The sequence below is a fragment of the Hemiscyllium ocellatum genome, chromosome 22 (assembly GCF_020745735.1).
Source record: "Hemiscyllium ocellatum isolate sHemOce1 chromosome 22, sHemOce1.pat.X.cur, whole genome shotgun sequence".
NCBI classification, from domain to species: Eukaryota; Metazoa; Chordata; class Chondrichthyes; order Orectolobiformes; family Hemiscylliidae; genus Hemiscyllium; species Hemiscyllium ocellatum.
Window position 1 is genome coordinate 4,240,952 of NC_083422.1, and position 16,299 is coordinate 4,257,250.

The window sequence follows — 16,299 nt, forward strand, 5'->3', positions numbered from 1 at the left end:
CTGTGGTAGGATTCCCAAGTCCCTTTGTGCTTCAGATTTTTGAAGCCTTTCCCCACTTAGAAAATAATCTATACCACTATTCCGTGGAGCAGGAAAATCAACGTTTTGGGCAAAATTCTTTGCCTCTATTCCTGAAGAGAGTGCCTGCAGGGTGGAGAGATAAATGAGAGGGGGGTGGGGAGAAAGTAGCATAGAGTACAATAGGTGAGTGGGGGTGGGGATGGAGGTGATAGGTCAGGGAGAAGGGTGGAATGGATAGGTGAAAATGAAGATAGGGCAGTAGGAAAGGTCATGGGGACAGTGCTGAGCTGGAAGGTTGGAACTGGGTGAGGTGTAGGGAAGGGAAAGGAAAATGAGGAAACTGGTGAAATCCGCATTAATGCCCTGGTGTTGAAGTGTTCCGAGGCAGAAGATGAGGCTTTCTTCCCCCAGGCGGCGGGTGGTGAGGGAGCGGCGGTGAAGGACTCCTTGGCTTTGCATGAGTTATAACACACAGGTACAGCACATAAATCCAAGCCAATTGCATACTATCTTTTGAGGATGAATTAACACTAAAGTTTGTTAGATTTGCACTTTTTATCCCTACCATCCCATTCTCAGTTCCTGTACAACCATCTTTACGTTTTGGAATCCTCTTTCCTGACATTTTCTCCAAATTGGATTCCCCGCCCAGTGTTTTAGAAGCCTCCACTCGCTGGTGAAAAGACCTCACCGGGTCGGTGCACTTTGTAAAGCAACAGCCCACTGTTAAATTGCCACAAAACTTAAGATTTGAATAAATGACCAGATTGCACAAGTCTACTGGTCTCATTCAGCAGCCTTTCCATTAAAAAAGAAAAATACTTTTAATAAAAATGATATTAAAACAATGGCAGATGATGAAATATTAATCTATAAACTTAAACAAGAACAAAATAAAAACTGAATGATTCTGTTCGCCGAGCTGGAAGTTTTTGCTGCAAACGTTTCGTTCCCTGGCTAGGGAATATCATCAGTGCTATTGGAGCTACAAATCTTCAACCAGACTTTAAAAACTGAATGAGTTTGATGGCAACTTTATAAAAGTTTTATAAAATCATGAGTTATAGATCGGGAAAGTCAACCTGCCATTAACACCAGGATGGAAGCTTTCAAGGTAAAGGGGTTTATTTTTGAGGAAAGAGAGAGATTTTGTGTAAAACAAAAAAGACAAGGGGCTTTCTTTTTGTAATACAGAGCAGCTCATGGGCAGAATGAACTTCCAGAGAGAGTTGTGGATGCAGGTGCAGCAGATTCAGATAAGAAACGATATGGGCCATGCACAGACTGGTTTAGTTGGGAACATGGTTGACATTGGTCTAAGGGTCTGCTTCTATGCTATGTAACTAATAGAATGGGCAAGATTTTGATTGAGATTTAAAACTTTACCCTTTCCTTTTAAAAATGAAAAAACGTCACAGGAATGAAGGAAAATAGACAGTTCTGTATCAATTAATTCAAAAACAAAACTGGTTGGATTGGTTCAGCAATCCTTATTCCTTCTCCAATGATGCCTTGATGTTGTTCTTTGGTCAGGGATGATCGGTCTTCAGTTAACTGGTTGCATGATTGGATCCAGCAGTCTTGTCTTTTCACATGAGATTCAGTATTCTTTCAAGAACTCTTAAATGTAGCTCATCACCATTTATCTGAAAGTGAGAACACAACATTTCCAAAACAAGACAAGAGATGAGATATGTTGACGCTGCTGGGGTTTCTGCCTTCATTCCCTCCACAGGGTTTGGAGAGTGGCAGCTAGCCAAAGGCAGCAGGTACTATAGATATTGCGACACACTTCTGAAGCAGGTGAGACCTGAACTTGGGACTCCTGGTCGAGAGGTAGGGCCATTACCAACGCACTACAAAAGCCCTAGGCAGTTACTATATTGAGCTCTTCTAAACCCATAACAAACTGAGCCCATTGAAGAGCTAATTAAATGACAAGTTCTGGTCAGAACTGCTCTGAACACAAAAGGTGGGTCTGGTGGGTGTGCACCTTTCCCCTACTGCTCAATGAGCTGTTTTTTATAACCAGAAATATTTTCATTTCCCATTTTATTTTGTCTATAGTACAAAAAGTGGACTTTACACCTCACTAGAATACTCAGCCCAGTACAGACTGTACCATTGCAGAATCCCTACACTATGGAAACAGGCAGTTTAGCCCAACAAGTCTGCACCACGCCTCTGAAGAGTATCACACCCAGACCCCATTCCTCTACCCTATAAACTTTACATTTCCCCAGACTAAATGCAATTAACCCACACATCCCTGAACACTACAGGCAATTTAGCATGGCCAATTCACCTGACCTGCACATCTTTGGATTGTGGGAGGAAACCGGAGCACCCGGAGGAAACCCACACAGACACGGGGAGAATGTGCAAACTCCACACAGTGACTCAAGGCGGGAATCGAACCGAAGTCCCTGGTGCCGTGAGGCAGCAGTGCTATCCACTGAGCCACTGTGTTGCCAATACAGATCCCACTTGCCCAAGTATCCCATCAACCAGTGGTCACTCGATGCACTCACTTCTCTAATCTTATTTGCCTTCTGCCGATGTGCAGATGGCTCAGGTAAGAATCCAGAGATTGGTTTTGGAGGTTCTGCTTTTTAAAACCTGGGGGGTTTCGCTCCTCATTGATGAGGAACTGCTGTCTTTGTGGTACCTACATGACAACTGACCCTCCCACTCCAGCAGCAGACAGAATGTCACAAATCCTAACACCAGGTAAGAATACAGCCAGTTGGATTGGTCCTCGAATGTGGAGAACATCAGATCCTCTTACTGTCAGTAGACCCTACTTCCTATACATTGGTTTCCTGCAGTACAGTGCCACGATCAACTGGCTCATCCAAACAAGCATTAAAAAAAATACATTGCACCTGTTGAGCAATAACACAGTCTGAGGGTCCTGTGCCACCCTCTGGATCCCCATACCTGCCTCACCAAGTACTCCCTGAACACTGACCAAACTAAGAGACACAATCTTAAGGGCTGTGACAACATCTTTGTACAAAGAATCCAGGGAATCAGGATCCTCCTCAGTTGCTTAGTCCATAACCCAGCTCTGAAGCTCAAGTATGTCCAGCTCAAAATCACTGCAGGAACATGTGCCTGGATGACACTGGCATCCAGGAGCTCCCATGTCCTGCAGCCATGACATGTGCTCTGCCATCCTCAACATGTTGATTGACCCAGTGAGTGGGATGGATTGTCCTGGCAATTTGGGAACTTTCAGCTGTGCATTTTCATCATTGCTGGTGCATCAAATAAAATAAAACCTCCTTCAATGCAAGAAATCACAATACCTCAAATCCAACCCAGTGAACACAGTCAAAAATAATTACTTTGTAATTATAGGTTAATTCCGTGTTTATTTTGTAAAGTGCACATAATCCAGTATTTTTGTTTCTAGTGATACAGACATTTAATGTAAAGCAGATTATTGAAGAAAATCAATAGCACATGATCAAAGATCTAATGAGGAAGTTCATGATGCTCAAGTTTATAGTGAGATCCGCAGGACGGACAACGCTGGGGGCTCCCTGAATGTAGCCAGAACCAAACAATTGCAGTGTTATCCTCTTCACCTGGAGTTAGAACAAAGAGTAAAATTAGACTTCTGCTAATTGCAACACTTGCATCATTTGTCTGTAAAGTTATGGAGAGCATGGACATTTTAAAAATTTAAAAAGCACGGTGGCACAGTGGTTAGCACTGCTGCCTCACTGCACCAGAGACCCAGGTTCGATTCTAGCCTCAGGTGACTGTCTGTGTGGAGTTTGCACATTCTTTGTGTCTGCATGGGTTTCCTCCGAGTGCTCTGGTTTCCTTCCACAGTCTAAAGATGTGGAGGTCAGGTGAATTGGCCATGTTAAACTGCCCACAGCATTAGGTGCAATAGTCAGAGGGAGAGGTGGCTGGGTGGTCTACTCTTCAGAGAGTCAGTGTGGACTTTTTGGGCCAAATGGCCTGTTTCCACACTGTTGGGGAATCTAGCCATCTAGTCAAATAAAGATGACAAGTGGATCATTGACCTTGATCTGATTCTCTGGATTCTGTCCTGGTCCATGTCTCTCATATTCTGTACAGTCAAAACCTAAGTGTCTCTGGAAAGTCATAAGTGTAATGACTGTGGATAGAGTACTCTCCTATGAAGAGGTATACTGGACAGGATGACCACTTGCAAATGTACAGCTACCATCTGGCTACTTAGACTGGTTTAAGACTTCTCTCCTCGAGAAACCAGAGTATAAAGAAACGAATTGATCACTACGAGTGAGATGTCACCATTATCCTCCACATTGTGGGGGTGGTTTCTAATAAGAATATCTGTGTGGACATTGGAAACTTAGATCTGTCATACGATTGAAGTGTACTACAGGTAACGTTATTCCAGAGAGGGACATCAGTCTAGAGACGAGAAGAAAGGTGAGGACTGCAGTTGCTGAAAATCAGAGTGGTGCTGGAAAAACACAGATCAGGCAGCATTTGAGGAGCAGGGGAGTCAATGTTTTAGGCAAGAGACCTTCATCAAGAAGGCCCTTCCTGATGAAGGGCTTTTGCCCAAAACACGACTCTAAATCGATGTTTATTGATGGCGTTCTGGTCAGAATGCCATGCCTCGAAGAATTCTCGTGTGTCTTTGTTTCGCCTGTCCTAGGATGTGTGTGTTGTCCTAGTCAAAATGATGTCCTTCTTTGGCTGTATGTATAGAAAGTAGTGATAGAGAGCATGTCTTTTGGTGGCCAGCTGGTGTTTATGTATCCTGGGGCAGGCTTTCTGCTAGTTTGTCCGATGTAGGCATTTTTCTTAAAAGCACAGTTCTTGCACGGTATCTTGCAAATGACATTAGTTTTGCTGGTGGCTTCTAATGGATCCTATTGCTTCATTAGTTCCTGTTTAAGTGTGTTGGTAGGTTTATGAGCTACCATGATGCCAAGGAGTCTGATTTGTCTGGAAGTCATTTCTGAGATGCCTTTGATGTAAGACAGTGCGCATTATTTCAACAAGTTCCATCACCCTGCAGCACCCAGGAACTACAAAAAGCAGAAGAACAATATCTATACACTGCTTTCAAGAAAAACAGGTACCCAATAAACCAAATCTGCCCATCGCTCAGACACAAACCCAAACAAGCAGGCAATGTAACCAAAGTCTATCGCCACACTACCTTCCACCAAAGCCATCTCAAATGGCTTCCAGACTACTCAGACCCTTTGGCATCCACAAACCTCAGCCCCAACACACTGAAACAAGGACTAGTGAACCTAAAGGATCCATGAGGCACCAAAGAACAATGCAAGAACTATAAAAAAAACAGAAACTAGCAGGAAACATCACTAGGATACATGAAGACCAATTGGCCACCAAAAGACACGACCAGGTGAATTGGCCATGCTAAATTGCTCATAGCGTTAGGTGCATTAGTCAGAGAGAAATAATGGGTCACTGTTTGGAGGATCGGTGTGGACTGGTTGGGCCAAAGGGCTTGTTTCCACACTGTAGGGAATCTAATCTAACTATCACTCATTTCTATACAGGCAAAGGATACTATTTTGACTAGGACAACACACACCTCCTAGGATAGGCGAAACAAACACACATTCTGGATTAGTGGTGCTGGAAAAGCACAGCAGTTCAGGCAGCTTCCGAGGAGCACACGAGAAGTCTAACTAGAACTCCATCAATAAACACATCAATTTAGATCCTATCTACTTTTCCTTGAAACAAGAACCAGAAATGACATCACCCACCTTAAGAAACAAAGACCTACAGAGAGGCGGGACATACCACCAACGCTTCATCAGAGAGACTCACTGATGATGTCACCCAATATGGTGACAAAACATCTGAAAACAAACCTTCAAGCTCAGTGAGCAAACAGAGTTATGGATTTACATGTTAAACATTTTTAAATTGGAAAAAATACTTACCAGAAAGTACTGTGTGTTTCTTATCTATTCTTTAAAGTCCAAACACCAAGTATAAAACACAACCAGAACTAGTAGCCAAAAGGTGGCAAGGATAAAGGGGAAGGTTAATTCGTATCTCACCTTATCTGTCACATACTATTTAAGAATTTCATTTGAAAGTTATCACACTAATGCAGACAATTGGTATATAGTTAGAATGGGGAACAATTGAATGAGGTCCTGAAAAACGAAGGTTTTAGCGAGGATCTGGGATTAGAGAAGGTAGCTCCACTCGAACAGTTTGTGACAGCACAGCTAGTTGAGGACGAATGGCCTCCTGAGCCATCACTGCAACATGGTTTAACGAACTGCTCTTGGCTGTTCCTGAGATAATACAGCATTCCCCACAACTATTCAATCATTAGTTGCAATAATAAGCAACCATAACAGGGATTCCACATACCACTCCCTCCCCCCCTCCACTGACTGGGTGGCTTGCTGGTATGGGTTCAGAAAGGACATCAACTGGACATTTACCCCAAGCTAAGATTTGATTTTAGTGATGCATTACTCAGCTACTAGAGCAAAAAGGTCAATTCAAGTAAATATCTTCACTAAAAATCTAACTTACAGATGCAACCAACAAGCCTCTTCTCAGTGACTGAAGGAACGATATGAGGATCCTCTTTGGTGCCTGCATACTCTTTAGGTTTGAAGATACTGTAGGGATCCTAGGGAAAAAATTAATTGAAGAGATTTTAAAAACTGGAAATAAAAGTCAAATCAGAGCAACATTATCTCTAATGGGTAGAAATTTGGTGAAGAGAGCCCAGAGATTAAAATTGCACTGTTATAGTTGGGAGCCTTTTCCAACTAATTCTCAAATATTTAATTCTACTTTAAAATCACTTTCACGAGTCTTGATTCCTCATCTTAAAGAGATTATTTCAAACAAACTGGAATTCCTCATAGGGTAACTGCAGTAACTGATAGCTATCCTTTATCATCTCTTTACAAATCAAAATAGTTTACAACACCACTGATCAACTAACTGTAGGAGCTTGAAAAATAAATAAAATCTTATGTACACACAATAACCTTCCACCTTTACAAAGTACATTTCCACAAATAAAACTGAACCTTTGTAAAATCTCATGAGATTCCAGGCTTTTTCACCCCCCCAATAGGATTTGGTATCCTTTTATGATTTTCTTAGCTGTCTCTATTAGACTCTATAAAAAAAGGTGCAAGCTCCTAAATAGCTGACCCCAAACTTCACAAGGAATATCTGGTCCTGCTGAACCAATCGCAACATTGTTTGAGCTCTCCGTGACCATCACAAACACGATCATGGTACACCGTTAAAAATACACAAGGTACAGCAATTTAATATGCAGTGGGCTGACATTTCCTTTGGTGACCCTGACCGTTTTCTCCTAACCAAGATATTAAGACCTGCAGAAACAAGGCAAAACACTGTTAGACGTTCACATTCACTATGTACACAAACCCTGGGCAGCACAAGAACAGTGAACACCACTGGGTGAAGACTGACATGATCGTATGAGAGCACCACCAAAATACTTCAAGTTGACTAAGATTGAGAAACAAAAGCCTTCACTTACTCAGACTTTTCAAAGGATTTAATTATAACCCTTTTTAAATCCTCAGGAGTGTTGCTGAACAAAGAAACCTTGGAGTGCAGGTTCATACTTCCTTGAAAGTGGAGTCACAGGTAGATAAGATAGCAAAGGCAGCTATTGGATAGGTTTTCCTCTATTGGAGAGTGCACGGAGTCACATTGTGGCTGTAAAATTTTAGTCTCCCTTCTACAGAAAGGATGGTGTGAAACTTGAAAGGGCTCAGAAAAGATTTAAGGATGTTGCCAGGGTTGGAGGATTTGAGCTATAGGGAGAGGCTGAACAGGCTGGGGCTGTTTTCCCTGGAGCGTTGGAGGCTGAGGGGTGACCTTAGAGGTTTATAAAATCATGAGGAGAATAGATAGGGTAAATAGACAAGGTCTTTTCCCTGGGGTGGGAGAGTCCAGACTAGAGGGCATAGGTTTAAGGTGCGAAGGGAAAGATTTGAAAGGGACCTAAGAGGGCAACTTTTTCATGTAGAAGGTGGTGAATGCATAAATCGAGCTGCACGAGAGTGTGGTGGAGGTTAGTCAATTCTAACATTTAAAAGCCATCTGAATGGGCATATGAATAGGAAGGATTTAGAGGGATACGAGCCAAGTGTTGGCAAAAGGGGTCAGCTTAGTTTAGGATATCTTAGCGAGTTTTGAGAAGATTTGTAGCTCAGGTTGAGGTTTGGGATGTAGGTTTGCTCACTGAGCTGAGAGGTTCATTTCCAGACATTTCGTTACCTTACTAGGTAACATCTTCAGTGGACTTTATGCAAAGCAATGCTGAAACTTCCTGCTTTCTATTTATATGTTTGGATTGGTGATGTCATTTCCTTTGGTGAGGTTATTTCCTGTGGTCATCAATTCCTGTTCTTTTCCTCAGGGGGTGGTAGATGAGGTCCAACTCAATGTGTTTGTTGATAGAGTTCTTGTTGGAATGCCATGTTTCTCGGAACTTTCCTGCATGTCTCTTTGGCTTGTCCTAGGATGGTTGTGTTGTCCCAGTCAAAGTGGTGTCCTTCTTCATCCATATGTGAGGATACTAGAGAGAGAGTGGGTCATGTCTTTTTTGTGGCTAGTTGGCATTCCTGTATCCTGGTGGCTCGTTTTCTGTCTGTTTGTCCAATGTTGTATTTGTTACAGTCCTTGCACAGTATTTTGTAAATGACATTAGTTTTGCTCATTATCTGTATAGGGTCTTTCAAGTTCATTAGCTGCTGTTTTAGTGCGTTGGTGGGTTTGTGGGCTACCATGATGCCAAGGGGTCTGAGTAGTCTGGCAGTCATTTCAGAGATGTCTTTGATGTAGGAGAGAGTGACTAGGGTTTCTGGATGTGATTTATCTGCTTGTTTGGGTTTGTTGCTGAGAAATTGGCAAACTGTGTTCATTGGGTACCCATTCTTTTTGAACACAAAAAGGTTGTCTAGTTGGCATGGATGAGTTGGCTCAAAGGGTCTATTTCCATGTGGTATACCTTTATGACTCAGTTAGACTACTGAGCATTTGAACAGGGCTGTCAATACTTTGGCAAATTGCATCTTCCACACCACCTAAAAGGAAGCAGACTACAGAAAATGGGAAGTCGGGCTGTTCTCCTTAATATAAAGCAGCTTTAATAGAGTTCAAATTCCAGAAGAGTTTTAACAGAATATATATGTTAGGAGAACAGGCAGCACAGTGGTTAGCAATACTGCCTTACAGCACCAGGGACCCAAGTTTGGTTGCACCCTTGGGTGCTTGTCTGTGTGGAGTTAGCCATTCTCCCAGTGTCTGGGTGGGTTTCTTCTGGATGTTCCAGTTTCCTCCCACAGTCCAAATGTGAGGGGATTAGGTGGATTAGCCATTGGAAATGCAGAGTTACTGAAATAAAGTCAGGGTGGGATGCTCTGCAGAGGATCAGTGGGCCATTTGGCTGCCTTCCTCACTGTAGGGATTCTATGATCCTAAGTTGTGGTCAGGCAGAAAAGCTAGTTGAAGCAAAATGGATAAAATGGTAACTTCATAAGAAAGGGAACTGGATAAATATCTGAAAGAAACAAATTTCAGGGCTATGGGGAAAAAGAGTGGGTGTTAACTGCAGCTCATTCAAGCCTCTGCTTTGTGTTTTGTATGAATATATCAGACAACAAGCAAATTAGTCTCTGAAATTAACAGACTTACCACTTTGTTTAAACTAGAGGGCAATAATTAATGTAATGCTCAAAATATCATCCACTAAAAAAGTCAGCTTTTGTAGCACACTGGTAGTATCCCTATCCAGGGCTAGGAGACCTGGGTTCAATTCTCACCTGCTTCAGAGGTAGGTCATAACATGACAGAACAGGTGAACTGAAATCACAGCAAGAAATCAAATGGTTTCAAATCAGTTCCAACAAATGGAACAAAATTAAACCTAAAGTTATTTTCTGGTCTTATTCAGTATGTTTTTTAGCATCATAAATGAGTTATAAAACTTGAGACCCTACAGATGCATTATCAGCTGTTTGGTTTTACTTTCAAAATAAATTGAGCCTACCAGCCCTTTCTTCATTGCTTGCAATGTTTTCCGCTCAAGCCCAGTTGATTGTTCTTCATCTGTAGGAATACCTATTGTAGAAAATCTGAGGTAACTTGCAATATCCTTACAACACTGCTTCAAACCGAGTAGACCATGAAATGCTCTCTTGCATGTTATGCAGTCTTCAAACTAACTCAGGGTCACAATTTTCATTTACTTTATTACCCACTGTTTTTCTAACATAAAAGACAGACAACTTCCCATGAGTCAGGTTGTAGAATGTTGGACTCTGAAACAAAACAGCTGCTGAAGTGGTTTCCAAAATTTGGGCAGCACGGTGGCACAGTGGTTAGCACTGCTGCCTCACAGCGCCTGTAGACCCGGGTTCAATTCCCGACTCAGGCGACTGACTGTGTGGAGTTTGCACGTTCTCCCCGTGTCTGCGTGGGTTTCCTCCGGGTGCTCCGGTTTCCTCCCACAGTCCAAAGATGTGCAGGTCAGGTGAATTGGCCATGCTAAATTGCCCATAGTGTTAGGTAAGGGGTAAATGTAGGGGAATGGGTGGGTTGCGCTTCGGCGGGTCGGTGTGGACTTGTTGGGCCGAAGGGCCCGTTTCCACACTAAGTCTAATCTAAAACATGGACTTTCTCTTAGCCTCTTTTATTCCATTTAATTTTAATTCATGTCAAAATGATTCCAAAAATAAACAGCTGCCAGAAACTCAAGCTTCACCAGCTGCAAATCCTCTCTGCCAGGTGTAGGGACATATTTGGTTAACTCAAGAAAATCATTACACTGAAAGCATGTATTAATCTTGAAACATCTAAGGCTTTACAATTTTAAATGCATTTGTCCTGAAACCTTGTTTTCTCTTTAACTACCCTCTACCCATCACCCCCCCCCCAAAAAAAAACAAACAAACATTACACTGGACAGCAGATATTTGGCTTTAAGTGGGAAGGTAAAGCCCCTGTTAAATTGAAAGCTCCCCCAGCTGACCTTTCACCCCCCCCCCCCCCAATTCCTCAGGGAATAGTTCCGCCTGCTCCCCCTCCTCGGAATGGACCATTCCACAGCGGCAAGGTCACCCAGGGGTCACAGTCAGCGCGCGCTCAGGCCCACACTCGTACCGTCCGGCTCCACCCCCAACCCCCCGAACTCCGCTGGTGGACCCCAGGGAGCCTCTTTACCCGAGGTTGCCATGGGCCTAACGACAGCGATCCTCGCTGCCCCCAGCCGGCTCAGGCCAGTACCGAGCCCGCGGAGCGCACACAACCGCCCGACCAGAGTCACGGCCATTCTAGCGACGAGTGAGTGACCGAGGCCGCCCTTCACCCACTTAATACCCGGGGGTGGAACGGAACGCTGATCGACAGCGGAAACGGCCAATCGGGGAACGGGATGGGGTCCCCAAAACCGTGGTAGACGACGCTAACCAATCAGAGAACGGATCGTAGGCAGGTCATTGGAAGGGGAGTGCCAAGTCAGTGGGCGGGTAAAAGATAGGACACTGATGGACAGTCCAATTAGCCAATTACAATGGATACAATGTCCGTGAGACTCACCAATCAGAGCGAGGAAAGTTGAAGGCTGGAGGATGCCCTAATCGGTGTGAGGAAGGTGGGATGAGACAATGATAGACAGCAGGAATCCACCACCCAGAGTGCGGAGGGCGGGGTGAGACAATGATAGACAGCGAGATGCATCAATTAAACTGAGGAAGGCGGGATGAAACAATGTTGACAGCTGACTGAACCAATCAGATGGAGACAGATGGGTGGAGACACGATCGTCTGAACCACACACCAATCAGAGCGATGAGGGTGGGATGAGACAATGATAGACAGCAGGCTGCACCAATCAGAGTATATCCGAGAGTGAGTACTGCAGATCAGAGTCAAAAAGAGTGTCGCTGGAAAAGCACAGCAGGTCAGGCAGCGTCCCAGGAGCAGGAGAGTCAATGTCTCAGGCATAAGCCCGTCAGCAGGACTGTTGTTAAGATGATATTTGGCCCGCTGGTCTTCATTGTTCAGTCCTTTCTCCAAAAGGAGTTGTGAAGTCATGTTGGGGTTGTACAGGACATTGGTGAGGTCTGTTCTGGAGACTGTCCAGTTGTGGTCACCCTGGAGAGGGTGTAAAAGGGATTTATCAGGATGATGCCAGGTAAGGAAGCTTTGAGTTATAAAGTAAGGCTGGATATGTAGAGCATGGGAACAGACCTTTTGGTCCAATTTGTCCATGCCAACCACACATCCTAAATTAATCTAGTCCCATTTGCCAGCATTTGGCCCATATCCCTCTAGACCCTTTCTATTCATACATCCATTCAGAAGTCATTTAAATGTTGGAATTGTACCAGCCTCCACCACTTCCACTAGCAGTTTATTCCATACACTATCTGCATGAAAAAGTTGTGCCTTAGGTCCCTTTAAAATTTTTCCCCTCTCACTGATGACCTCTAGTTTTGGATTCTCCCACCCCGGCAAAAAGACCTTGACTATGCACCCTATCTATGCCTTTCACAATTTTACAGACTTCAATAAAGGTCACCCCTCAGCCTCTAATGCTGCAGAGAAAATAGCCTCAGCCTATTCAGGCTCTCCCTAAATCTCAACCTCTCCAACCCTGTAAGTCTTTTCTGAACACTTTCAAGTTTCACAACATCTTTCCTATAGCAGGAAGGCCTGAATTAACTCATATGATTGAGTGAAGTTAACTTAAAAACTACTGCAATTTAGTTGGTCACTTCCACTTCAAACTGATCATGCTTTTTCATAACCATCAATGGGACTTTTTCACCAAGTGTGGGAGGTTGAGAGTTGACATTGTCAAAGTTTATAAAATCATGAGGGGTATAGATAGGGAAAAGACATTATCATTAACCCGAGGATGTGGGATTTCAAGATGAGAGCAAAGAGACTTTTAAAAAGACACGACGAGCAAAGTTTTTGTTTACACATGGTGGTTTACATATGGAATGAAATTTCTGACACAGTTACAATGTTTAAAAGACATGGTGGCATAGTGGTTAGCACTACTGCCTCTTAGCGCCAGGGACCTGTGTTCAGTTCAAGTCTCAGGCGACTGTCTGTGTGGAGTTTGCATATTCTCCCTGTGTCTGTTTGGATTTCCTCTGGGTGGTCTGGTTTCCTCCCACAGTCCAAAGATGTGCAGGCCATGCTAAATTGCTCACAGCATTGAGGAATATTGTAGGTTAAGTGCATTAGTCTGGGAAAATGTAGAGTAAAAGGGTCTGGATTGGGTACTCTTCGGAGGGTTGTGTGGACTTGTTGAGCCAAAGGGCCTGTTTCCACACTGTAAGGATTCTATTCTATATTTGGATAAGTAGAAGAATATGAAAGATTTGGAGGGATATGGACCAGGAGCAGGCAGGTGGGATTAGCTTAGTTTGGGATTAAGTTTAGTGTGGACTGGTTGGACTGTCTGTTTCCATGCTGCATAAGTCTGTAACATTGTAAGTGACTTCATGAAGTTGAGGAAATGGATTAGAGACTCCTGTTGCTCTATCTGAATCTAACTTTGAAATTCTACTATGTTGTGATTCCCATTCCCTAGAATATCCTGAGCACCAAGATCTCTTATTAATTCCAGTTCACTGCACATCATTAGATCTAAAATAGCCTGTTCCTCAGTATGATATGCAACATACAGAAACAATCCCAGATATGCTGTACAAACGTATAGTCAGCATGCAGTTAAAAATCACCCATGACAAATCTTACATTTGCCTTCTTACCTGCCTCTATTATTTCCCAATTTATCCCATGTCCTATCATGAGAGAACTCTTTGAGGCCCATAGATTACTTACACTCATGACCTCAACCCCTTGGCATACCTTATTTCTATCCAAATTGATTCCATATTATATTCTGTTGTACCGACATCACTACTAACCACAATACTGATACCATCCAAACTGCATAACCTCATATTTTCCTGTGTTTATTCCATCTGCCAAGATTTTGCCCACTTGCTTAACCTGTCTATAATCCGTTGCAAGCCACAGTATTTTTGTCATCCTCACTGTTTGCCTTTCCATTTGTTTTTGTCATTTGTAAACTTGTCCACAGTGTGTTCACACCCCTTATTCAGGTAATTAATATACAAGTAATTTTGACCCCAGTACCAATCCCATGGTAGGCTATTGCACAGAATACGGAGGCATGGGATTGAGGGTGATTTAGTGGTTTGGATTAGAATTTGGCTAGCTGAAAGATGACAGAGGGTGGTGGTTGAGAAATGTTCATTCCTGGAGCTCAGTTACTAGTGGAGTACCGCAAAGATCTGTTTTGGGTTCACTCTTATTTGTCACTTTTATAAATGACCTGGATGAGGGCATAGAAAGATGGATTAGTAAATTTGCGGATGACACTAAGGTCGGTGGAGTTATAAACAGTGCCGAAAGATGTCGCAGGTTACAGATTAGCTGCAGAGCTGGGTTGAGAGTTGGCAAATGGAGTTAAATGTGGAAAAGTGTGAGGCGCAACTTTGGAAGGAGCAACAGGAGTAAAGAGTACAGGGTTAATGGTAAGATTTTTGGGAGATCCAAGATGGCGGCGACTCAGCAAGTCTGAGTTTACAGTGCTCTTCCCAAAACCTGGGTAAAGTGAGTTACTCACCCTCACCACACTTACCAAACCACCCAAAAAACTTTTCTAACCTTAATTAGCTGCTTACTATTATATTTAAGCAGTTTAATATTAAGTGGATAATGAGTAAACCAAAGGGATCCCGCAGCTCTCAGAAAACAAAGACCCCTCCCCCACCCTCCTCTCCTCCTCCTGCTGCAGCTGATGTAAAAACAGGCCTTGAAGAGATGATTGCCAGGCTGGAAACGACACTCGTCAATTTCATCGCAGAATCCAGACAGAGATGGAACTCATTCGAAGAAAAGCTGCAGAAACACAGCCAGGCTCTCGAGGAACTGCAGGGCCGAGTGAAGGGGGCAGAGCTAAAGGCCACGACCTCCGAGGCTGCAGCACAAACAGCTGCAGAACAGGTGCGAGCTCTGGAGCAGAGAGTCCGGGCCTTTGAAATCTACATGGATGACCTGGATAATAGAAATCGGAGAAAGAATATCCGTCTTCTGGGCCTCCCTGAACAAGAAGAGAAGGGACAGTTAGCAGTATTTCTGGAGCGATGGCTGCCCCAGCTTTTAAACCTGGGGGCTGAAACTGACCGGGTAAGGGTGGAGTGGGCCTACCGGGTCGCAGCACCCGGATCTGGCCCAAACCAGCGCCCACGCCCGGTCCTGTTCCGGCTGCAGAGTTATAGGGAGAGGCAGATACTCCTGGATGCCTCTAGAAATCTTGGCAAGGATCCTAAAGCCATGATCCATGAAGGATCCAAGATTATGTTATTTCAGGACTTCTCCCCGGCTTTGGCACGAAGGAGGAAGGCGTTTGATGAGGTGAAAAAATGTCTAAGGAACTTAAATATTCAATACACCTTACGCTACCCAGCGACGTTATGCTTTAACCACGAAGGATCCGAGTATAATTTTAGATCACCAGAAGAGGCTAAGGAACTTTTAGACTCGTTTAAATAAATCGTAAGAGACAATTTATGTTGGCTTGCCTCTTCCACACTCCGTGGGGAGAAGTGGATACTTTACTCTACTTTACTTTTGCTTCTGGGAGCAGGGTTGTCTTCCCTTGCTATTTTATGTTATTATACTTAACTGTAATTTGTTGGAGTTGTAATTTTATAGTTATGTGTGTTTGTACGTGGCATTGATGCTATCAGATATACTCAGGTATGGGTGGGGAGGGGTGGGGGTGGGGCGCTCACTGTTAACTCTAGCTCTGTATTATATCTAAATCCTATTAAGGAGCGCCCGGGTCAAGGGTGGGACACTGTTTGGGAGAGGATATGGTGGACCTTTAGAAAGGAAGTAAGGCCCCCTGAGAACAAGGGGGAGGATCTCCATTCAAACATGTTTTTTTTTGTTCTTATTGTTTGGAAATAGTTTCCTTTTTATTATACTGTTATGAGTGTATTAGAGAACATTTTCTCTTGTTTGAAGGATGTAAGTGACTCAACTATACACTCTGGATAATTGTGGATTAGATTAGTAGTTAACTGAGTTTCATTGTTTTTCTTTCTTCTTTAGTATCATTCCTTTGAATTTTGATGATTATATATTTAAGATCTATTTTTATATTAATGTTTGTGCTTGAAAGTTCTGTTTATTTTTGTAAATCTGTCAAAA

General features: G+C 43.3%; 1 pseudogene; it reads right to left on the minus strand.

Annotated features, from left to right (window-relative positions):
- Positions 1-3,367: 3,367 nt before the first annotated feature.
- Positions 3,368-11,411, minus strand: LOC132826409 (cytochrome c oxidase subunit 5B, mitochondrial-like; annotated as a pseudogene).
- Positions 11,412-16,299: the final 4,888 nt, after the last annotated feature.